The following is a 23,376-nucleotide window of genomic DNA, read 5'->3' as shown; positions in this document are numbered from 1 at the left end:
GATTTGCATATTAGGGTTTTATTATATAGGATAGGCACATAGTAGTTATCGTATGAATATATATCCTCCTTTCATCCACATGCTAAATTGGAATTAAGTTTGGGTTTTTAAATATTTAATATCTTAAATAATAAATATTTTCAGACGGATAAGTATATAGAATAATGCAATTGAGTAGGCAGAATAGTGGGCCCCAAAGTCTTCAATGTCCTAATCCCCAAGACTTACAGTTACATGGCAAGTTGAATTAAGGTTACAAACTACCTGACTTTAAACCAGGAAAATTATGCTTGGTTACCCAGGTAGGGCCAATGTAATCACAAGAGTCCTTAAAAGTGGAAGAAAAAGACAGAAAAAGAGAATTAAAAAGAAAAAAGCTGTGATGGTGAAGAAGGGTCTGAGAGATGCTATGTTGCTGGCTTTGAAGATGGAAGAAGGGACATGGGCCAAGGAATGTGAGCAGCCTCCAGGAGCTGGAAAAGGCAAGGAAATGGACTCTCTCCAAGAGCCTCCAGGAGGGACTCATTGCTGCCAGCCCCTCAATTTTAACAGTGAGACCTGGGTCAGACTGAACTACAGAACTGTAAGATAACAAATTTGCGTCGTTTTAAGCCACTAACTTTATGGTAATTTGTTATAGCAACAATAGAAAACAAATACAATAATGAAGACCCATGTACCCATCACCCAACTCTGTCATATCTTTTTAAAAAATATATTTTATTGATTTTTTACAGAGAGGAAGGGAGAGGGATAGAGAGTTAGAAACATCCATCAGCTGCCCTGCACACTCCCTACTGGGGATGTGACTGCAACCAAGGTACATGCCCTTGACCAGAATCAAACCTGGGATCCTTGAGTCCACAGGCTTACGCTCTATCCACTGAGCCAAACCGGTTAGGGCCCAACTCTGTCATATCTTAACAGTCAATACAACGGACCCCCAAGTTTTCACTATTAAAATAACACTGTGGTAAACATTCCTGTAGATTAGTCTTTGTGCACATCCTTGATTATGTTCTTAGGATAAATTTCTAGAAGAGGAATTGCTGAGTTAAAAGTTATGCAATATTAACAATAAAATGGTTTACAATATTAACTACCAAATTACCTTCCAGAAAAGTCAAACCAATTTACATTCCAGATGGATTGAGACTGCCCCCTTTTTTGCACCCTTGGCAATATTGAATATTACGTTTTTCCCTATTTCAGTCAATCCAGAAAAACTACATGGTGTTTTGTTATATTTCGCTGTTGTATTAATTAATATTTTCCATATGCTTATTTCTCATTAGCAGTTTTTTGTTGGGCTCATCATCTATTTCCTCCTTATGTGTTCTTCTGTATTTAGGATATTAACCAAATATTTTCCCAATTTTTTTCTATTAATTTTATTTTTGTGTGATTTAAAAATCATACAGTAAATTTTAATTGTGTTACATACACACACACACACACACTCTATATAATGCAGGCATACCTCGTTTTATTGCATCTTGCTTTATTGTGTATCGCAGATGTCACATGTTTTACAAATGTAAGGCAAGGCTCTCCACCAGCAAAGAGAGATTACATCTCTCTTTAGTGCGATACTTGCTTTATTACAGTGGTCTGGAACCAAACCCGAAATATCTCCAGGGTATGCTGTATATTTTAAACCTATTGGGTTTTCCTTTTTAAGACAGGCCTTGGGCACCTTAGAATCGGCTAAACATTTGCCTATATTTTCTTCCAATTTTTTTGTTGCGATATTTAGTCTTTAACTTTTTAATTAACCTGGAATTTATTTTGGCGCTTGATGGTTTCAGAACTTCTAATGATCAGGCCTAGTTATTGCTTCAGTTCCGTAACCAATGCCCAGTACAGTGTGGAAACCCTCCAACTTCTGAGAAACTGTGGTAACCTGAGAAATAAAACTCTCAGGAAGACCTGAACTGTATTTATAACTCTGCCTCCCCCTCCAGCGCTCAGTTTCTCCTAAACTGTCCCCCAGGCCCTTGCACTGATGTCAGATGAAGGGACCCAGAGTCCCTCTGCCTTGGTAGCGTATTCTCAGGCATCCTGCTGGAGGAGCTCCCACCTGCTTCCCAAAGAACCATGAAAAGCCAGCTGGAGTTCTGTTTACTGCCTGAGAACTCTCCAGCTGTTGTCTCTGGCCAGGTCTGGGGAGGTGCTGCTGAACTCCCAGTCAGCACCTGGTTCACTTCACCTCAGAAGTGCAGTCATCTCCTCTCCTTTTCCCCTTTACCAACGCCAGACACTGGGAAAACTCACAGGTGTTTGGGATAAGCTGGGAGCTCAACTCGTGCTAAATTTCAAGCCGGCCAAGACTGGTTCTAAATAGGTCAGATCCCACTTTTCCCTGGGTTAGAGCTTCTCAGGTTTGTACCTTTCTTTTCCCAGAAAGATGGTCAGAGGTTTTGTTTTTAAGAAACTTGGGGTGTGAGGTGGGGGCCTAAATAACTTTTCACACTCCTGCCTTTCTGAGTATTTTTTTTTTTTTCTGAGAAGCTCAGAGAAATCTGTGTCATCAGCAAACTGTAACAAGGCTGCATTCTTTTTTTTTCTTCCTTCTATTGTCCACCTGTTGGCAGGTTTCAAAGCACATGTGACTTATTCTCAACACATTCCTGAAATCAGCAGCAACTTCTGACAGTCCGCGTCTTCTCTACACACCAGTTCAACAGGGTCACAACCATTGTCCCAAAAGCTCCATTGCAGGGGTTCAGATCCATCTGTCATTCATGAAGACGTTTGACACTCTCAGGTAAGCGCCCACCTATTAGGGGTAAGAGTCTCAGATGCAGACTGTGCTGTCCTTTTCTTTACCTTCCATAACTTAATTTCTGACTGAGGCTGAGCCCTTATTGGGATGGTGCTATAGACTGAATGTTGGTGTCCCCCCACCCCCAAGTTCAAATCTTGAATCCTAACCTCCAATATGATAATATGGGGAGGTGGGGCCTTTGGGAGGTGTCAGGTCCCAAGGGTGGAGCCCATCAATGGGATTAGTGCCCTTACATGAGGCCCCAGAGCACTCCCTTCCTGTGTAAGGACAGTTTGAAGACTGCCATCTATGAACAAGGAGGATGGCTCTCTCCAGACACCAACTCTGCTGATGCCCCTGATCTTGGACTTCCCAGCCTCCATAAATGTGAGAAAGAAATATCTGTTGTTTAAACCACCCAATCTGTGCCCAGAAGGCTGACTTTGATGGGCTACAGCAGCTGGGTTCTCTTGCCCTCTGGTTTCTAGTTGGGTTAGAGCCGTGGGCAAACTACGGCCCGCGGGGCCGGATCCGGCCCGTTCGGCTGTTCTATCCGGCCCGCGGGGCCGGACCCGGCCCGTTCGGCTGTTCTATCCGGCCCGCGGAGCCGAAAGAGCGGAGGGTTCTCTTGCTCTCCCCTCCGCTCCTTCACCAGCAGCAGTGTTAACATGTATTAGTTCACACAAACACTCCATCCATGCTTTCGTTCCGGCCCTCCGGTCCAGTTTAAGGACCCTCGAGTCAAAAAGTTTGCCCACCCCTGGGTTAGGCTGATGGGAGGCATCAGTAGGAAATCACAGAGTGGGAGAAGGGCTGTATTGGATAATTTATTCTCCCAGATTTATCCTTGATGATTCATTTTCTCCAAGTGGCTGTGTTTCTCTACAGACAACAGTTGCTTCAGGTGTCCCTTTCCCACAGCTCTCACGGGATTCCAGTCACTACTCCCTCCCCTTCGGCCTGAGAGGTGGTGCCTCCAAATTTTTTGTTGGTTTCTGGTAACCCCGCCCCAACCTTGTAAATAGTCCCTGTATGGTTGAATGGGCCATGTGGAATCTGCCAGACCCTGGACAGGGGGATCCCCTGCTGGGATGCGCTCCTTTTTATTTTAGCCTGGAAGGCTTTGCAGATGCGCTCCATCTGCGCCTCAGTCATCAATTTAGCCAGGTTACCCCAGGGGTGTCATTGTCCCTGCCTGTGGAACCCTTTGGGTTTAACAGGTCATGGCTTGAGATGAATCTGGGAATATTAAGGGGGACCACCTAGAGTCCTAGCCATGCAGATCTTTGCCACTCTGTGGACCAGCAGCACTGGGAAAACCTAGGAACTTTTTGGAAACACAGACCTTCTGAGTCAGAATCTGCATTTTAACAAGATGCCCTGGTGATTGGTGTGCACATCCCAGTGTGAGAAGGACTGGCCTAGATACACCACACTGCCATCTCCCTGGAGTCCTCCTACCAACACCTGTGGGGCTGTCAGGAAGCCAGAATCCAGATTCCTACTACTCCAGGGTAACAACTCACGGCTATTTTTCTAAACTGGAGCAAGGAAGCTCCCCCTTTCCCCTGCTTCTCCAAGATATTTTGTTCATTACAGCAAATCTCATTCTCTCTTACTGTGTCTAGGAATCCTGTAAGTCAATGATACGCCAACTTGGTTGCACATTAGAACCACCAAAGGGACATCCCTGGTCAAGTAAATTAGAGTATTTGGGGATGGGACCCAGGCAGCAGAGCTTTTAAAACTCCCCAGGTGGTATCATGGGGAGCCAAGTTGAGAACTACTGCTCTAAGTTCTCCTGATGCCTCAAATTTTCAAAATCAAATCCCAAGAAGAATTACAGGCTGTTCCTGCTTCAGGGTAGAGATAGGAAAAATGCATAAAGGAAGAAAAAACATTAATATCCAGCCTCAGTAGTCAGGTGAGATCTCCCAGCATTGTCTTGCCTGCCTTGATGATCAGGTCTCCGGTCTCCTCATCTCTCCACCTGTTGCTTCTTGCAAATCCTCTCACTACCTGCCTGAGTCTCCAGGAAGAGTGAGCTGCTTAGAGGCCAGATACTCTCTCAAACTACATTGTCTTCCCACAGCTCGTAGTGAAGATGTTTTATGAAGATGCTGAGGTAAGCAAACATTTATACAGATGTAATCTCTCCTATTTCTGAACTCTTGCAGCTCTTACATTAATCATCTATAATAATAATAGAGGAATATGCAAATTGTCTGGGACACCATCACAGTAACAGTAACGACTAAACAGCAGGCTGCGTGAGGCAACAAGGCCGGCAAGGGGCTTAGTGAGAGATGACCAAACGACTGAACAGCAGCCTGTGTGGGGTGGCCAGGCCAGCAGGGGGGACAGTTGAGGGTGACCAAGTTGGGGGTGACCAGGCTGGCAGGGGGACAGTTGGGGGAGACCAGGCCGGCCGGGGGGAGGGGGAAGTTGGGGGCAACCAGGCTGGCAGAGGGGGGCAGTTGGGGATGACCAGGCCAGCAGGCAGAGGTAGTTAGAGGTGATCAGGCTGGTGTGGGGGGGGGGGCAGTTAGGGATGATCAGGCAGGCAGACAGGTGAGCAGTTAGGCGCCAGCAGTCCCAGATTGTGAGAGGGGTGTCTGACTGTCAATTTAGGCCCGATCCCTAGGATCAGTCCTAAACTGGCATTTGGACATCCCCTGAGGTGTCCCAGATTGGAGAGGGTGCAGGCTGGGCTGAGGGGATTCCCCCTCCCCGACCATGCACGAATTTCGTGCACTGGGACTCTAGTTGCTTAATAATCATTGTTACCTTGTGTGGTTTTCATTTTATGCCTTTTTACTGTAATTTCAGCTCCTGTGTTTATGTGTCTATGTCTTCTCTTCCCTAAAAGTCCACAGGCTTCTTAAGATCAGGATTTGGTCTCATCCCCCCACATGCCTAGTGCCATGCATAATAAGTGCAGGGATGTGTCCATTGAATGCTATACTCAACGTAGCTAACTGAATGGTCATTCTTTGAGGACCAGTGCACCACTAGGTTATCTGGAACCCTTCTATTTCAGTTGTAACTTTACTAGGTTTTTCATGATGCATGCCTTTGACCGTTTTCCTCTGCCACAACCTGGTGTGATGAAAAGACCAAAAGACCACTTAATTCTGGCTAAGCCTCAGTTACCTTGTTTCTAAAACTGGGAAAACAATCCTAAGTCATTGTGGGGTTGGTCAGATTTTAAAGTGAGCTCTTCCCTTGGAAAGTGTGTACAGGCAAAATAAATGAAATCATTCTCTTTTACCATTAGATGAAAGCTGGTTAAAAGCCTAGTGAGCCAAAGGGTTTAAAGTATTAAGAATGGTATTTTATTTATTCACATTAAAGAACGTATTCAACTATTTATGAAATGTCTGCTATATACAAAGAAGTAGGTAATAGAAACCCTGTTTCTTAGGAGCACAGAAACTTTTTAACTCTAACAGCCACTTAACCTCTTTAAGCTGTTTTTCCATCTGTAAAATGAAAATATTTATACCCGTTTCATAAGGTTAAATGAATATAAAGTGAGATAATACTTGTAAAGTGTATAGTATGCTTTAAGTGCTCAATAAATGCCCAATTGTAATTGCTAGAGCTTGTTGATACTATAAAAATCATTTGGCTCTGGGAATCTTGGGCCGACGGTGATTTCCTTAAAACAATTTGTAAAATGCAATGTTTTTACAGCAGTCCTGCCTGAGGGGAGATTGTGAATACATTCCATCTGCAGAAAGTTTGCAGGAGCCTTACCTTTGATCAAAAGCTGAGAGCTTGCTCCTTCAAAATCCAGCAGGTGGCACAAGGAGGCACTTGTGCAGGACAAGTACTGGCCTTGGAGAGCTGTACCTTTCTGCTTCCAGAGGGCCTTCATCTTGGAGATGTCTTCCTCGTCTGTTGCATGGTCACTCTGAAAGCAGCTGTGCAGACCGTGATTATTTGGATTTTCCTGACGGAGAAAGGTGTGGCCTAGAAGGCAGTGGAAGGTGAGACTAGTCTTCCACAAATATTTCCTCCTAAATATTCCACTCATCTGAAGCTAGTTAACTATATTAAGCTACTTCAATTCCAAATTGCCCTTACATAAAGTAAATACCACTGGCTCTAAATATATTTTTTATAGAAACATATAGTCCAAAATATAGCAGAAGGTGTGTCTTCATTATTACTCGTGGCAGCTTGGCAGTCACTGGGTAGCAGAGACTGAAGCAGTGGGGCACTGGGACCTGAGCTGCGGGGGAGAGTTGTGCTACTGATCTGCAGTGTTTGCTAATTTCCATAAATGTCGCCACCATGGCCAATGTCAAGTACTAAGATGAAGTTAGTTTACACAGAATGGGGAAGAGATGAGCACAATCTCCTGTTCAGGTAATGCCAAAATGTTATTTTAGGAATATCGCCGTTATCATCAGAACTACTAATAAAATATCCTTATTGACAATTTTGGGCTTCCTTTTCTCCTTCCTCAGGTCAAAAATCAGAGAATGGGAATGAAAAATAAGAGAAAGAATGGACTACTAGACAAACCCAAACTGGATGACCTTGAATAAAGAAGAGTTGGCTGACTTTATCATTTTGCCCACCTGAGCACAACATATAACAGAGTAAGAGTTCTATAAGATGTTTCTCTCTGACTTGTAGATAAAGAGGTTTATATTAAATATAGAATTTCAGGTTAGGAAAGAACAATTCATTCCAATTTTAGATAGCTCTAATTGTTCCTTACATCATGTAAAAATCTTCTTTTTAACTTCAACTCACCTATTGAAGTTCCGGTCTAGGGAGGGAACACAGACAATACCTTCACTTATTTTCCAAATGACACCCCCAGAGCTAATTGAGGATGGCTTTACTTCTCCAGATGAACATCACAGACTCCTACATCTTTGCAGTTTCTCATCACCCTTTTCATGTTTCTCTGGACGTGCTCCAGTTTGTCCATAACCCTCTTAAAATAGGCCCAATGACTTAACACATTGCCAGCTCAGAATAACATGGCGCCATTACTTGTCTTATTCTGCTCATCATATATGTGTCAGTACAGCCCAATATCACATTAGCTTTTTGGGCAATGCAATGGCACCACATGATTGATTTCCATAAACATATAGCTGATACAATCCTTAATTTTTTAACTGTGACTAAATCTCATATCCCTTATGCTATAATTGCATTTTAAGGAATCTAAGCTCAGGGAATATACTAAATACCATTGAAGTATATCCTTTAAACCAATTGGTTGAATGATATGTAAATTATATACCCATAAATCTGTTAAAAAACATAAGTGCAGGAAAGAAAGGCAGATGTATCTTATTAAGTACTAAATTTTGTATTTTATTCAAAAACTAATAAATTTTGCCAGATATATTATCTTATGTAATCCCTTCAACAATCCTTTTGAGTTCTAGAGGAATTAAGAAACTTGTGCAAGTGAAGGAGCAAGGATTTGAACCCAGATCTACTCGGGATGCCCATGCTCATGGCATGCTCATCCACCATACCACACTGTCTTCCTGCCACCCTGCTGTGAGGTAGGCTTTGTAATGGGTGCCCAGTCAAAGTCGGTGGGCAGAAGTCTGAAAGGCAGACAGAGCTGCAGGACCATGTGGCTCCTCAGAGTAGTCAAAGGGGATATGGTGATTTAGATATGGAAGGTAGTAAAAGGTGGATGTCCCAGAAGTGGAGCAAATATGATTTTTGGCAGTGGTGAAGTGGGGTGGTGGAATGGTGGGGAGATATTGGGGAGAATAGCATAAGTGACCCAGACTGGCAGTGTGGGTCAGACAGGACAAGGGGCAGGCAGCAAATTCTCAGCTTGGTCTGCATTTCAGGTATGTTATGGGGAAAAATAAATGTACTCAAATTAGAGTCCTGATTTTGAAGAGACCGGGGTTCTGGCCAGGCAATGGAGGCAGGGACTAAAGCCCAAGCAATCAAGGACTCAAGCCCTGCAAGAGGGAATCGGAACTGAGGCTGTGTCAGGATAAAGGCAGAAGCCCAGGAGCCAGAACCAGGGTATTTGGTCAGAGCAAGACAAGCCACAGGGTGACCTAACCGTGTCCCCTGAACTACAGAAACAGCTTCTCAAAGCCTTCAGCTAGAGACAGGGTTTGTCGCTGACTCTGGTGCAGGGCCAAAGCTGTGGACGAGTGTCAAGTGGCCCAGCAACAGGGACTGACAGATCATGAGAAGAGACCAGTGCCTGTCCAGTGTTTTTGTTTTTGCTGCAACAGGCATGACCAATGACAGCCACAGACACGCACACCCCTGTAGAAGGATTCAGGGTAGGACAAAATTCTGGGTGTACCATCTGTACTGCCACCTATTTACCCTACTACACAAGAAAATATACCAGGAAGTGATTAAGAGGGAGCTTTCAGGAATTACTCTGAATCTGTTCCATTCAATTTTATCATCAGCGAAAACTACTTGCGTGCGTGTCTGATTCTGGCAGGTCAGTGTGATTGGGCCACCCAGGTGGTCCTCTCAGGCAGACCCTGCCTGTCTAACCAGAATCCCTGGCTCAGCCTCCCTCGCAGTGCCAGCTCACTCTCAGCCAAGGCTCCTTGGGTTTCACGTAACAGATACATCCTAACCTTGCCTAAGCTCAAACGGAGAGTGTACCGGACCTGGGCCAGGGCAGGAACGGCAGCTGGGCTTCCTGAGGGTCAGAACAGAGCCCTGAGAGGCCACTGGGAATGGAGATGGCTATTCTTTTGCCACTTCCCTTCTTCTCTCAGGGGTCACCTGGTTTCTCGTCTCGACTTCTCCCTGACACCATTTCAGTCTCCTTTCTCTACATTCCAGTTTTTCTGCCTCCCAGAACACACAGTGAAAATGGCCATGCCAGCTCCCTGTTATATGCTGTCCTAGTTCCAGGGCCAGTAGTGACTGACCAGAAGGCCAGTGTCCCAATTCCAGATGCCTTGGAAAAGACTCTGGTTGTCTCAGTGTGGGTCAGGAGTAACTACTCTAATAACCTGTGGGCACTTGGGGTGATCGTGTGACTCCTGGGGCCCGCCCCTGTGGACGGGGCTGGGGAAAGCGCTTAGGAAAAAAGGCAGAGACGGAATGGAGATCCTGGAGGTGACTACTCCCTCCAGCGGCTTAAGTCTTCCTCCTTCTCCCTGGAACACTGAACATTGACTGGACATAGCTTGTTAACTGAAAACACCTCCACGAGTGTCAGCAAATCGGTGATGAATATATGCAACAAAAACATTTTCCCCCCCCATATAGAATAATCAAATCTTGGGACCACATGGTGAGGGGAGAGGCCAGTTTAAACTAAAAACGTACAAAGTATATTGGAACTGAGCCTGTTTACAAAGATCCACATTGCTTAACAATATATTTTACAACCAACAAAATTACTTATGCACAGACACAAGTAATTAATTTGCAAAGTGCCCTTTTAAACAGCCTTCATATTATGTCTGAATGAAAACTGTCTTATTCATACTTCTTTAACTATCCAAAGAATAAAATCTGAAATCAGATTTTCTAGATGCAGAAAATCTGGAGGTTTTGACCTTAATAGACCGTGCTTCAGATTCATAAGGTGGCGTGAAGGGAGCTCTGGAGGCCGGTTGTTAAATCTGAAGACTTACTCTTAGGCTCTGAGAGCAACCCAGACTCCTTCCCTACAGCCTGTGATGATGATGACCATAATATCATGAGAGCTTACTTTGTGCCAAGCGCTGTGTGAAGCACTTTCCATGGATTATCTCATTTACTCTGTACAGCATCGCTATAAGATGGGTAGTAGTATTGTCCTCATTTTACAGATGAGGGGACTAAGGCACAGAACCATTCCCAAGGTCCCATAGACGGTAACTTGCTGAACCAAGATATAAGTCTAAGTCTTGCTGAAAACTTTGATCTTAACCAATATAATATACTTAGATCTTCCAGTATTTGAAAATGAAGCTCCCTGATGGGCATTAGGCCTTCTTAATGCACAGATTACTCTGCACGTTACTCCCATTACCATTCCTGTCATTGTTCCTCACTCATCAGGTCTTTTTATTTTAAATGCATTTGAACAAGTGTGTGTGTTTTTGTGTGTGTCTCCTATAAGGGAGGCCCTGATGTCAAGGACAATGAGAAAATGATTAAGATCTTCTCAGGGTTTTCAAGGAACTCAGTCATGTAATATTAAGGAAGAAGCTGTACAAATCTATATATATAAAAGGCTAATATGCAAAGTGTCCCCTCAGAGTTCAACTGGGAGACTGGGAGTTTGATCACTTGCTATGATCTGCGCTGAACACCAGGGGGTGGCATGGAGCGAAAGAAGGCCCTGGCTGGCAGCCTGCAGCAGGGGAAGGAAGGCCCTGATTGGCCCTGATCACCGGCCAGGCCTAGGGACCCTACCCATGCACAAATTTCATGCACCGGGCCCCTATTATAGTTATAATATGAATGTTACTCCAGCCTAGGAACACAAAGGCTCCAGGAGATTAAGGGAAGCAGAGTTCATGTCTACTGAGTATATAAAAGTTATGATTTGCTGCATATAAATGTTGTTAGATGAATTGCGTGGGAGAGACAGAAATCCCATGTTAGCCAAAGTAACCAACAATTCCCAGGTGTGATTCTCACCAGGCTGGGTATGACTTCTGGTAGGCCATGTAGCCATGTCTTTAAGTGAACTGTGGAATGTTCACCCTAAGGATAAGACAGGCTTGATCCACGCTGCTGCAGCGGAAAACACCTCTAAAGTGAGCTGTCAGCCAGCAGACCACAGCAGGGCCAACAGGAAGAAGCTCAGCAAGCTCTTTGGAAAGAGATCTCCCTTCAGTGAGATACTTCAAGATCTCAAGGATCTTACCAGGACAATGTCAAGAATAAATGGGTACACCTGTTCTTTGTACTTTGATTGCAGAAACCATTCTATCACCTGCCACCAGCTGGACCCAGTGGATCCTGGTGCTGCCAGAAATCTGAATCGTGCACTGCTTACTCACTCTGTGCTCCACTCCCATTACCAAACCCTGCTTTCTGTTCAGGTAATGTGACCCAACTCTGCTTTTCGGCTCCCCTGAAGTCTGTAGCAGCCTGTGATCAGGACTTAGCGGCCTAACTGTGGCCGTGGAAAGCAAGATGCACTCCAGACTTTGGATAATATGTCTCCAGTGCTTCTTTTCATGTATATACAACTTTACGTTACAAAGCCGGTCCCCATCATTATTAATTAAACCTGCCACTCTGCGGCAGGGCGGGATTAGTCTGCTCATTTTACAGCTGACAAAACAGACAGAAGGGCTTAGAGATTTGCTGAAGTGAAGTGGCATTCAATCAAGGACACCTGGCCCAATTCCCTTTCTATATAGTTTCTTTTTTTTCACTTGGAAGAGGCCTTCAGAGTGCCCAGCTCTTAACTCCAAGCAGCTTAAGGAAGTCAACTGGGAAGAGTTGCTTGGCAGGGGAACAGCAATAAACTAAACCAGAGCAACAGTGTGGGGCTTGAATTATTTCAAAATAGCTAAGTCATATTCTTCTGTTTCTTAATGGATGTTAAACATGCACATGCATGCATGTGCACACACATACACACATGCACATACACGCACACACATATAATTTCTCCTATAAGGCCAGGGAACAGGGCCACTGAGACATAGTTGGAATGTTGCTTGAGAGCTGTGCTACATTTGACCTGGTAGAAAGCAGCCCACCCACTACTCATACTTCAACCCTCTGTTATCAGATCCTTTATATTATAAACTAGGGGCCCAGTGCATGAATTTGTACACCTTGAAAGGAACTGTGGGCTGCGAGGCTGCAGTAGGCATAGGGGCAGGTCTCGGCCCATCCCCTGCGCCCCCACCCAGCCCCTCCCACCACAGCCCTCAGTCCCCTGCCTGCCGGCAGCCCCACTCCTGCTGCCACCGCCATTCCCATTCACTGACGGTGCCAGCCCCGCTCACATTTGCTGATGGCACAGAGCGATTGGGGCTGGCGCCAGCAGTGGGTGCGAGCAGCAGCTGCTGCCCCGATTACCCCTCAGGAGCAGGGGGAGGTGGAGCAGCCCTCAAGGGTGATCAGGGCTGGCAGCCGCTGCTCACACCCACTGATAGTGTTGAGTGGATAGCGCTGGGTGATCAAGACTGGTGTCAGGCACCGGGAGCAGGTACAAGTGGGGCTGGCGCCGGCAGCAGGTGTGAACACTGGGCGGAACTGTGGCACATGGGAGCAAAGAATTTTTAGTAACCACCAGAGGCTTGCCCCGATGACAGTGACTGGTGCCCCACCTTGGTCTGGTGCCCCACTCACCTGCTTCACCATCCCACCATGGCCAATGCCCTCTATGTTCTGCACACACTCCCTGGTGGTCAGCGCATGTTATAGCAACCAGTTGTTCGGTTGTTCAGTTGTTCTGGTTGTTCCACCATTCAGTCTATTTGCATATTACCCTTTTATTATATAGGAGAGAGACCCAGTGCACGAAATTCGTGCACTGGGGGTGGGGGGAGGGTCTTTTAGCCCAGCCTGCGCCCTCTCACAGTCTGGGACCCCTCGAGGGATGTCCGACTGCCGGCTTAGGCCTGGGGGATCGGGCCTAAGCCAGCAGTCGGACATCCATCTCACAGTCCAGGGCTCTCGCAGTCCAGGATCCCTCGCTCCTTACCTCCTGCTTGCAGCGGAGGCAGGAGAGGCTCCTGCAACTGCCGCTGTGCTCGCCAGCCATGAACCCGGCTTCTGGCTGAGTGGCGCTCCCCCTGGGAGCGCACTGACCACCAGGGGGCAGCTCCTGCATCAAGCATCTGCCCTCTGGTGGTCAGTGTGCATCATAGCAACCGGTCATTCTGCCATTCGGTCAATTTGCATAGTAGGGTTTTATTATATAGGATGTTAAAACAAACTCAAAAATCAAACCTATTCCAAAAGCAGGTCTAGCCCATATTTGTGAGGCCCGGGGCAAGAATAAAAATGGAGGCCCACATATCATGTGTCTAAATACTTAAAAATTATAGCTGAAGCTGACAAGTTAGATTCCTACCTTAACAGAAAAACAGGGTGTTCCAAAAAAAAAAATGTATACACACTTTAACAGCTGAAGCTCAATTTTGAAAATGAAATGTATTTTAATAAAAACTCCTTTTATAATTATTCAAAGTGTACATGCATTTTTGGGACACGCTGTTTGTTCAGAATGACCTGGAAAATGGGTTTGGATTTAGTTTTCTGGCTCCTCAGAGGTCCACACCAGAGTATGGTAGTTCATGGAGAGCAGTCCTGGCCCTGACCCGTGTCCTTCTTTCCCACTGCAGACCTGGCCCACATCATGACAGGCCACACACACGCACACACACAATGAGGACCCCTGCCCATAAGCTCAAGCTCTGGCCACATCACAACCACTTTTGGCCGCTGCTTGGGCCTGTGGTGCCATAGCAATGACATAGTCCAGCCTTGGAAGGATAAGAGGCCCACACGAATCTTGGAAGCAGGGCTTTGGGCAGGAATTCTGAGGTCTGAATTCCTAGAGTGTGGCCTAAGAGCGGGGCATGGCTCTGAGTAAATACGTCCACCTGGCCTGTGGATTCCTTGCCCAGTGGGGAGGAGTGACTAGAAGAGAGCAAGGGTGGGGCTTCTAAGGAGGGGGCCTCAGGAGAAGGCTTCTTCGTGCCAAGACCTAAGAGCAAATGATATCTGGCCAAATAATAAATAAGCCAAAAGTGTGAGTTAATACTGGAACCTGTACAAATCTGGATAGCCTAAGTAATTGTTCAACTGTAAAACGCAGAGGCACGAGCTGTTTCAAGTGTTTTGTTTGCTGCCTTTCACAGGTAACTTACTTATTCTGGGCAGTAGGCACGGTCTCCAGAAGGTATAAGGGCTAGAACCCAAATGAATAAACTCCATACTTAAATATTTTACTGGAGAGGTTGAGCTCCCATGAAAGACCATATACCAAAGCTCTAGATGGTGATCCTAAGGTGGGTATCCCTGCTAGTGTCTCCCCAAAAGGTACCAAGTGGGAGGAAGGAGAAAAGCATGACTCCCTGGGTCACCAGGTGGGCATGTGCTGCCTTGCCCTTTGTGGAGGGGGTCCTTGCGTCAGCCAAGTTGCAAGGAGCTATGGGACAAACCAATCCCTGTGTCCATAGCATTCCCCTCAGAATCAGTCATGATCATAGTCCTGGCTTGACATGCAAAGAAGTTAAAATTATGAGCTTCCTTATTAACTAAATTTTTAAAACAATGAATGATTCACAACATTTAATTTTAAAGGAACTATGTCCACACATAAAAGTTATTTTTTATCAATTCTCAAGGCAAAAATGTCAATAGGGAAAGGTGTAAAGTGTGTACTTTGATGCTAATTTGTTGTGTTATACTAACACTAGAGGCCCAGTGTACAAAATTCATGCATGGGTGGGGTCCCTAGGCCTGGCCGGCAATCAGGGCCAATCAGGTTCCCTGCCTCCTCCTTCCCTCCCCACCCATGCACTGTCACTGTGCGGTTCCCCACCTCCCCGCCTCCCCACTTCCCCCTTCCTTCTTCCCTCGCCACCTGTGTCTGCCACCACCCAACCCCAGTTCCCCATCCCAGCCCGGGGCCCAGCCCGGATCGATTGCCTGCTGGCGGGGGTAGGGGGGGCAGGGGGGGGCGCGACTGGGAGATTGGTTGGCCGGCAGGCCCCATCGGTTATCGGGGCCTGTGGGCTGGGGGCAGCTCCTGTGTTGAGTGTCTGCCCCCTGGTGGTCAGTGCGCATCATAGCGACCAATCATTCCGGTCATTCCATCTTAATGGTCACTTAGGTTTTTATATATAGAGATATGTATATGTTAATAATGCTAACAGAATTCTGGACTCTTGGCTCAGACCAAGGCTTTATTCTCACCTTCTCTGACAGCATTGTTCCTAATATATAGAGGAGGTATTTCCATAATGGTCTTCACATGTTGGTTATATAAACTATTTTCTTAAATCTTTATTTTTGCTTTTTAAATGGAGACAGAAATATGGGCCAAATCAGAATAAAAGAGTCAATTCCCAACATCAGGTGGTAGTGACTTCTAGGGTGTGGAGAGACAGGCTTTCCCCTGCCCCCATAGTCTCCTCCCCCACGAATTCACTCTCCGTTCAGTCAAAACCACTCTGCAGAGCCAGCAACAATCTGTGTGCCTATACTGACCCCATTTCGGGTTATCACTTGACAGCTTGGCCCGTCTACTACTGCATTGCTGCCCACACAAGTATCCGACTTCCTGAAAGCATACCCACAGCCTCCCCACCACAAGTCAGGTTCCCACGCCATCCTCTCTACCCATCCAGTTCAGGTGAGTTGTGTGTCCACCGTGAGTGACTTAGTGCTGGTCAATGGATCTTGCTAGGATGGTCCTGTCTTGCCATCTAATGAGAAGCATGGCTCTTGATGGTGCTGGTGACTGCTAGTAAAATCTAATATCACTGATAACCAAGTGATGTAGCCTTCTATTTATCCAGAGTAGCTGGGGAATGGGGAGTTCTAATACACTGGGTGATCTGCTTAACTGTAGACTACCAGTTTTGTAAGAAAAACAAACTAATTTGAAAGGACCATAAACTAACACAATAGCACATTACTTGCATATCCTGATTTTGCCTAGCATTGTAATTATTTATGTGTGTGCCCCACCTCTCCTCCCAGGACATGGGCTTCTTAAGGGATGGTCTGTATAAATTCCATCTTTATTTCCTTATAGTACCTAGTGAATTGCTTTATATATTGTAGGTACTAAAAAAGTTTTTATTAAATGAATGAAAATATAGAATACAAACTAATTTACCAACATGACTTCATCCGTCTTTGATGACTCAGAAGGCCCTCCGGGATCACACATTTCTTCAGATTCATTATTATGTGCAATGTCTCTAAGGATGCTTAATACAGTCCAAGTGGCTGAAAGGGGAATTCTACAATGACTGGAAGTTAGGACTTGTTATCTCCTGGCTCATTCCAGTTAGAGGTCTGTGTGCATAAGTTTAAAAGTCAAATGTTGAAGTGAGCTCATTTATTATTATCTGAAAGAAACATCACATCACCGTGCAATTGTTTATTAAAATAAAAGATTACGTGGGGATAAGGGCACATATGTATTAACTTAATCAATAAAAAAAAATTAAAAATAAATAAATAAAAGATTACAATAAGGAGTGTTAACTAGTTTATAAATCTCAACCAGGTCAAGGAATTTATCTTTGAGATTTTTGAAAAGGTAGGATATCATTAAAACCATTAATATATTATTACCATTATGAAAGTCCAATCATCAGGTTATAATTTACTAATTAATGCAAAAATATTTACCACCAGGTGCCTAATATATGCCAAGCCCTGTGTTAGTCATTAGGTATACAATACGAATATAATCCATGCCTACAAGAAATTGAAATAATTTATCTTTAAAAACATTTTATTGTGCAGATCATTTTACAGAATTTACATGTGACTCTAGGAAGTTAGCCTGGGTGTGATGTGACCCTCTAACATCCTACAACTCATTCAAAATACAGACTAATACAAAAGGAAAAGAAGCTTATATTAGCTTAATTACTTGACATTAGTGATGTTTTTTTTTTTTCCTGAAAAACAAACAAACAGCATCCAGAATGTTCATTTAAGAATCTAGTTTTTTGCACCTTCAGAATTCTGGGTAAATTTGCCTCTGCACATAAGATGACTTTCACTTTAGTTCAATACAATGTCTGCCAGTTCCCCAGGACTCAGGGGTAAAGCAACTGCCCCAGGTAGGGAGGAAGCAGCCTTCTGGCGCCCCCACCCCCTTGGCTGATCCTTCTGTGGATGTGGCAAGTGACAGAGGCTGCATGAGACGCCCTTCCCTGGGGTTCAGGAAAAACCCAGGAGGCAGGAACAGGCGTTCTGGGTCCAGGAGGACTTCACAATGTAGACCTTCGTATCTAAAATGAAGGGTTTAGATTAAATCAGTTTCTCACCGTATATTCTGCAGGACACAGCCCCATAAGATGCTCAAAAAGGGGCCCCAGGCAGGAGTGTGGGGAGAGTGCACACCAGCATGTTGAGGGTTCTGGGAAGTTGTACCATCAAAACGCTATTATAACAGCATTTTTCCAAAGGGCTTGGCCATGAAACCCTTTCTTCTAGTTTCACCTACTAATATCTACTGACTCACTCAGTATGCTGAGGTATTATGAACTTTGGAAATATTACAATAAACGATCTCTGTATTTATTGGTTTTATAGCATCTTAAAGCAGAAACTAGTCTTAGAAATCAGAGGTCCATGTGGTAGGATCTCATAGCTGTTCTGGCCAAACCAGGTCCCTTTCATTTGTCAATTTGTTATGGTCCATATGTTAATAACTCCAGTGAATGAAATTTTACAGTGAGGAGGGCTAGAAAAAGCATCAGGTAATCTGTAAGCTCCAGGATTTCTACTTTTGGATAAACTCTGTTGTTTGTAGTTACTTCTGATTAAGCACAACTAATGTTCTATATCCATAGGCGAGTGGAGATGTTACTGAGCAGAGAATTACCTACAATTCAAGAAGCTAACGAGAAGGTGGAAGGAAAAACAATGGCAGAGTCCAAAGCCCAGGTTATTTGCTCCTGGGTGACTAAAACTAGATTACCTTTTCTTCGATACTGAGCTCAAGGAGATCCTTTAATTCTTTTTTTGAAGTTTGAGTCATAGTTTCTTTGGTCAGGACTCAGAAAGAGAAACTGATGCTTGCTAAACTGACCTTAAAGTCCAGTGTCCTAGATGGTGTCTCCCTAAGGCCACCTCTTAAAAATCTCACATATCGCTTCACAGTGGTCTTTGCATTGAGTTAAAAGGACAACGATGATATTAGGCTTCCGTGTCTTTTCAGGTCATTTGCTTGTAAAGAATTCTTTAAGTTGGTGCCTGAGTAAATAACAGTATTCTCCTAGCAGTGAACTGACTGGCCTATAGTCCCAACTATCACATAGCCTAACCTCGAAGTAATTAAAGAACCAAGCAATTTGTATTCTTTTTCGACAAAACTGCTCTTGAGTAGCAGATGGCAAACACAAATGTTTTGCTCTAGAGACATATGGAAACCTCTCTGTTTCATAAAAGCCTTAACGAATATTAAATGTCCAATGACGCCACTCATTGCAGAAGTGAGATGTTGTGATAATTCCCCAAACAGGCCCTGTTAGACCATACAGCTACTTGAGTTCCAGAAAGTAATAAGTGGGAAATTACCATGTGATTGGAATTTCATTAGCAGTTTTTCTTAACCTGAGTATTCGCCTTTGATCCAAAGAATCACCTATTCTGCCTTATTTGTTCAACATTTTATTAGGTTGTCACCATCATGTATACATAATTGTAAATCTTAAAAATGAGTAATCAAAGAGTTCTGCTTGACTTCATATTAACTCTTCAGTTCTGTCTGAGCAGTGAGAACAAGGAATTTCAAGAGAGAGAGAGAGTGTGTTTTATCATAAGTTCTGGGTACTCGGCCTGCTCTCTAATTAACTCCATCTATAAGCCCTTGTTGTTAAATTGGGGGGAAATAGTCTATGATTCAGGAAAAATTATTAAGTCGTAATTTGAGGTAGGAGTCTGATTTGGATATGGTTCAAAATACAAAGCAGAAATTCATTTTTCTCTTAATCCTATAGATTGGCAACTCAATAAATGGTTGTCGTCAGCACAGAGAGGACTAAAACTTTTCACTCCTCCGAAAGAGAGAAGTGCTGATAACTGAGTCATAGGGTGAACTGAATGCTATTTAGAACAAGGAACTAGGTGTCTTGGGCTCCTTTCCCAGCACCACACCCTGCCTGGCCTCCTGGGATCCCCTAGGTCTGGAGGCTGTTGATAAATCCCTTTAATTCACCAGGGTGTTTGGTTTGTCTGTAAGACTAGAAATCCCATGGCAAACCTCAGGTCACCTGTTATGGGAGCTTGGATTCGAGAGCCAAAGGATTTTATAGACAGAAAAGGATTATCTGATCCAGTCCTCCCCTCCGCCATTTTACAGATGAGGAAACCGAGGCACAGAAAGGTTGTTCTTTTTTAAAGTCACAGAGCTAGTTAATGGCAGGGCTGGGAACTGAACCCAGGTCACCAGATGCTTAATCTACCCCTCTTTCCATTACAGAATCCCAGGACAGACTTGACAGAGCCTGATAGAGAACTTGCAAAGTTCTAGGCTGCCGAAGTGCTTAACCTTAGCTGGTTGCTGAAGTAGGGAAGGAAAGGGACCAGGTGTCTAAGCGCTTACATTAATTCTAGCATTGGACCACACCTCCTTTCTTTAGAAAACAATGTTTCTTTCCTGCCTCTTCTTCCCAGTTAAGATTTGTTTAAGAGAATGACAAGTCATGCTCTAGCTGGTTTGGCTCAATGGATAGAGTGTCGGTCTGCGGACTGAAGGGTCCCAGGTTTGATTCTGGCCTAGGGCACATACCTGGATTGCGGGCTTGATCCCCAGTAGGGGGCGTGCAAGGAGGCAGCCAATCAATGATTCTCTCTCATTGATATTTCTATCTCTCTCTCCCTCTCCCTTCCTCTCTAAAATCAATAAAATATATTTTTTAAAAAAGGAGAGAATGACAAGTCAGAATTTTTCTGTATTCAGCTCCAGGTCTTCTCCAGAAATTTCCACATAACCAACCACTTAGCAGTACTTGGTACAACTATCAATATGCACTTGACACTGAAACAGGTGGAGGTATTCTATTTGTTGCTTCTGCAGCCTTGTCTGCTCTATTTCTAACATAACACAGTGATTCAGGATGAGTCTGACCCCACACTCAGCCTCAGTGGCGTAAGCCAATTGGCCTATGCCATCTTCTTGGCCCCAGGGTTGGTTCACAGAAGGGCAGTCAGGGCCCAGGGAACTCAGTTAGTTCTAGGGCAGTGATGGCGAACCTATGACACGCGTGTCAGAGTTGACACTCGAACTCATTTTTTGGTTGAGTTTTCTTTGTTAAATGGCATTTAAATATACAAAATAAATATCAAAAATATAAGTCTTTGTTTTACTATGGTTGCAAATATCAAAAAATTTCTATATGTGACACGGCACCAGAGTTAAGTTAGGGTTTTTCAAAATGCTGACACGCCGAGCTCGAAAGGTTCGCCATCACTGGTCTAGGGTATTTATTTGAACTCTTGAAAAAGAGGATGCTGTACATTTTGCTGTTTGAATCTGGAAGCAAGGAGTCCCAGGAGTTTCAGAAAGACATTTTGCAACCATCTGGGGCCAGCCTGTTGAAATAAGTATTACTTTGAGGAAGCACTGCTAAGAAACCAAAAGAGAGATACGGGGTTTCCTGCATGTCGTTTGAGCTGCTGGATTACTCACCTGTCCCTACCTCTATTTCTTATTATTTCAGTATGTGATTGAATAGTTTTACCAGTTAAGCCATTTAGTGTTTTATTTATTACCACATGCTTCCCAATACCTGTTATGATGCTGATTGTGAGCTTTGACACATCTTGACTTTGCCTTTGGGTCAGTGTCCATTTTAAAGTTGGTCCCAAAAGTCTTTATTTAATCACTTAGCTTATGTGAGACTATCCTCAAATCTCCTAAGACTTACTGAATATGCCCCATTTGACACAAAATCCTATATAGCAATGCCGAGGGTAATGAAAGGAATGAGTTTTACTAACATATTTTATTGTCAGAAACTTTATTATCAGAGAAAGAAATAATATAAGCGGTATAAGAACAGCTCATTCCCATCCACCCATTAGTGGAGTAATGTTGAGCTGACTCTATGCAGACTATGCTCTACCTCCCCTTTCTGTGGGTTGGACCCTGCCCAGAAATGGAGCCACCCAGGATATTTGCAATTTGGGTGGCTTCTTCTCGATTCTGGATGATTAGGTTCTTGCTCCCAAGGAAAGAATTTTGCCTTCATCTGGGCATTGACCATGGCCTTTGCCTATATTCTAGGGGCCCATGCCATAGATAGCCTCCCATTCAGTTATGCTCATTAACCCAGGTCTGAAGGATGCAGACTGTCCTTTCATCCTCTCTACGCCTTGCTGACTTTGTTCTAAGAAGTTAGGTTTATAGAGATCGGTTGTTCAAGTGGATTCTGTACTTTCATGTAGCAATTTTTTTTTGTATTTCCATGTCATTTTTATTTAACTTTTACATGCAGTGTAAAATATGTTACTATCAGTTTTGCATGAACATTTGACCAATCAGATTGGAAGTCTAACCAATCATAGTGTATGTGCAAATAATTAAAATGGACACCCAACTAATCAGAATGAATGCTTAATCAATCTTAATTAAAACCAACCAATCAGAATGGACACTTGACCCATCAGAATAAATGAAGTGTGTACCAGCCAAATATCTGCCTCCCATTTATCATTAAACTTTTCACCTGTGCGTTCTCTCCTCCATTAGCTGGGAAATAAACTGAGGGCAGGGACCACGTGATAGACCTCTGCATCCTCCAGGTGGCCTAGCTGAGCTGGTTGTATCGTGTGAGCTTAATGAATATTTGTTTGAGTGGACATTATTCACCTAGTGATTACTCAGGAAACATCAGTGGGTAGAAAGAGTATAGTTTGTCCCTCTCTGATAAAGATAATTATAGAACTATCCACTGGAACATCACTAAACAAATAGCATGTTTTTTGATGACACACAGGTGATAAAAGAGAAATTGGTGTTTTTGAGGAGTTATCATTCAATATGATCTTGACAAGCTAGAGAAATAATATAGGATAACACTAATTTCTTAAACACAACAATGAATAGTATACTTAGAAAATGAATAACATACAAATACAAGCTAGAGTACAACCAGAAAGGTGTTGGTGAGGCCAAAAATACCTAAGTCTCGTGGCAAATAAACTGAAGGCGTCCCAGATGTTTGTAAAATACCTGGACCGCTGGCATGATAGTCAGTTGTTCATCCATTCGGCAACTCAGTTGGGTACCTAATGTGTGCAAGGCATCATGCTAGGCATGCTGGGAACAACGTGGAAAACTAGCAATGTCCTTTTTCTCCGTCAGCTCAAGTTTTAAGGGAGAAGACAAAGGAGTACACAAACTATTATCAGAAAACAGAGAGACAGCTTATTCGGGGCTGAGTCATCAGTCAGTGAAAGTAATCACCGTGAAGGACATCTTTGTAGCCCACCGGGACAGCTGTGCTCAACAGATGGCAGAGGACCAGAACTCAAGAGTGGTTGGGCAGAAGCGTCAACACTCATGGGTGCAGACTGATGGCCAGTAGATATTTTGCCCCTCATTTTTCAGGACCACGCAAGTGCCTGGATTCCTGTAGGATACAGCTAAAGGGAGGAAAAGTCCCAATGACGATTGCTACCAGTTGTGCCAGCCCTTGACTGCCGGGGTCCAGCCCCAGCAGGTCCAGGGGTCCCCAAAGGTGTGGACGGAGTCGGCGAAGAAGGAATGACACGGAGACAGCGTTCAGTTGATCAGCAGCCTAGCCAGGATCTCCAGCCAAGTTCTGGTCTTGATCTCCAGAGAGGCTTTGCTTCGGATCTCCAGCGAGGTTCTGTAGCCATGTTCCCTTGCTAGGTTCTCCAGCCAGGTTCTGTCCAGGCTCTCCAGTCAGGTTCAGTGTCCAGGTTCCAGTCAGGTTCTCCTGCCA

General features: G+C 44.3%; 1 long non-coding RNA gene across 2 annotated transcripts; it reads left to right on the top strand.

The window, feature by feature from the left end:
- On the top strand, positions 1-23,102 carry LOC132235973 (uncharacterized). 2 transcript variants are annotated; one of them, XR_009453131.1, is made up of 9 exons: positions 1-583; positions 2,595-2,767; positions 3,060-3,154; positions 4,860-4,892; positions 6,464-7,141; positions 7,243-7,377; positions 11,664-11,787; positions 15,951-16,070; positions 22,773-23,102. It is a non-coding gene; the product is annotated as an uncharacterized LOC132235973 (long non-coding RNA). The 2 variants fall into 2 exon arrangements; XR_009453132.1 differs by lacking the exons at positions 3,060-3,154; positions 4,860-4,892 and having other exon boundaries at positions 6,570-6,759.
- Positions 23,103-23,376: the final 274 nt, after the last annotated feature.

The sequence above is a fragment of the Myotis daubentonii genome, chromosome 1 (assembly GCF_963259705.1).
Source record: "Myotis daubentonii chromosome 1, mMyoDau2.1, whole genome shotgun sequence".
In the NCBI taxonomy this organism is placed as follows: domain Eukaryota; kingdom Metazoa; phylum Chordata; class Mammalia; order Chiroptera; family Vespertilionidae; genus Myotis; species Myotis daubentonii.
This window is presented reverse-complemented; position numbering and strand designations above follow the sequence as displayed.